Below are 2,394 nucleotides of genomic sequence, written 5' to 3'. Positions count from 1 at the left end.
AAATAGTGGGGTTGCACTAATGACAGGATGATTGCCCGGATAGTGACAGGACGGTTGACCGGACGACATATAAATAGTCATAACTTTTTTGTTATCCGATAGATTTGTTTAATATTTGTAAACCTGAAAGATATCAAACTATATTTTATGAAAATAAAAAACAAAGAGGGAAAATAATTATTTTTGAGCAAAAGAAGTTGACCGGACGGTATTCACACTTGCCAATATACGCTATATATATATTCAACTGGTCGACAACAAGTGTTAATATCTCTTTTGTTTTACAATATTTGTCCATGAAACTCAGGAATCTGTGAGATTTATAAATATATTATACGAAAATGTAAACTTGATTGCAAAAAAACGTGTTTTTCTCAAAAAAAAGTTGACCGGACGGTATTCAACCTCGCCGATATATATTGAAATGGTCGACGACAAGTGTTAATATCTCTTTTGTTTTACAATATTTGTCCATGAACCTCAGGAACCTGTGAGATTGAATAATATATTACACAAAAATATAAACTTTAAAGTAAAAAAGAAAAAAAGTTGACCGGACGGTATTCATATTCGACGATGTACGCGTTGATTATATTGAACTGAGCGACAAAAAATGTAAATATTTTTTTGCCTAAACAATATTTTTTCATAAAACTGAGATATTTGCGAGATAAATAAATATATGATATGAAAATATAAACTTTATGATAAAAAAAAAAGTTGACCGGACGGAACTAACATTCACCGATATATGCCTTAATAATAATAAATTGATTGACACAAGTGTAAATGATTATTTTTTTTACCATGTCTGTGCCTGAAATTTGTGAACATTGGAGATGAATAAATATATTATACGAAAAATTAAACTATATATTTAAATAATAAAAAAAAAAAAAAAAATTGACCGGACGGATTTTACATTCAATTGATATATGCCTTAAATATAAACTGTTCGACACAAGACTATTATCAATCTATCTATATCAATAGTTCAATAATGAATATATATTGAAAATTGTCTCTAATAAGACATGCTGAAAGCAAAATATAGTAGAAATATAATTTCTGGATCTGAACTGGTTGAAAGTCAGAGCATAAATGACTGAACAATTGAATAGTTATTATTAGGTGAGTTAAATGTTAATCTGAAATCCTGAACTTCATAAAATTTCTTCTTTAATTGGATACTAATTACCAACTGATTATAAGGTTATTCAATTAAATGTATGTGATGTCTCAGGTGTGAAAACTTTAATGACATGTTATTTGGCTTGATTGGTGATTACAACAAATGTCAAAATTAGATTAATTTGATTACATATAATTACTTCTAATATGCATTGGTGAACTCGCTCAAATACACATTTTGGTCTCATTGTTTTTACTTTAAAGTTTAATTTTCTTATAAAATATTTATTAATCTCACAAATTAATTCATTTCATGGACAAGATATATTATAAAAATGAAGAGATATTAAAACTTGTGTTGATCAGTTCAATATATTTAAATAAGAATATCGGCGAATGTTAATTCCGTCAGATCAACTTTTTTTTTTAAGAATACCATTTAACATATTTGATATAAAGTTTATATTTTCATATCAAGTACTTATTGATCTCTCAGATTTCATAAATTTGATAAAATAAAAGAGATATAAACACTTGTGTCTACCAACTTATTACATTTAAGGCATATAACGGCGAATGTTTGTTCCGTCCGGTCAACTTTTTCTGAAGAATAACATTTTTATTTACTATAAAGTTTATATTTTCATATCAAGTATTTAATGATCTCGTAGATTTCTTAGTTTCTTGTAAAAATATTGTAAAACAAATAAGATATTGACACTTATTTTTATCAGTTCAATATAATTAACGCGTACATTGGCGAATGTGAACACTGTCCGGTCAAAAGTTTTTTTTGGGACAAACTTTTTTTTTCACTATAAAGTTTATATTGTCGTATCAAATATTTATTATTCTCACAGATTCCTGAATTTCATGATAAAATAATGTAAAACAAAAGAGATATCAACACTTATCGTCGACCAGTTGAATATGTATATAGCGTATATCGGTGAGGGTGAATACCGTCCGGTCAACTTCTTTTGCAGATTTTTTTTCTTTTTTACTTTAAAGTTTATATTTTCGTGTAATATATTATTCAATCTCACAGGTTCATGAGGTTCCTGGACAAATATTGTAAAACAAAAGAGATATTAACACTTGTCGTCGACCATTTCAATAAATATATATAGCGTATATCGGCGAGGTTGAATACCGTCCGGTCAACTTTTTTTGAGAAAAACACGTTTTTTTGCAATCAAGTTTACATTTTCGTATAATATATTTATAAATCTCACAGATTCCTGAGTTTCATGGACAAATATT

This window comes from Mytilus trossulus, chromosome 10 (assembly GCF_036588685.1).
Source record: "Mytilus trossulus isolate FHL-02 chromosome 10, PNRI_Mtr1.1.1.hap1, whole genome shotgun sequence".
Classification (NCBI taxonomy): Eukaryota; Metazoa; Mollusca; class Bivalvia; order Mytilida; family Mytilidae; genus Mytilus; species Mytilus trossulus.
The sequence above is the reverse complement of the archived record's forward strand: the minus strand, read 5'-3'. Positions refer to the sequence as shown.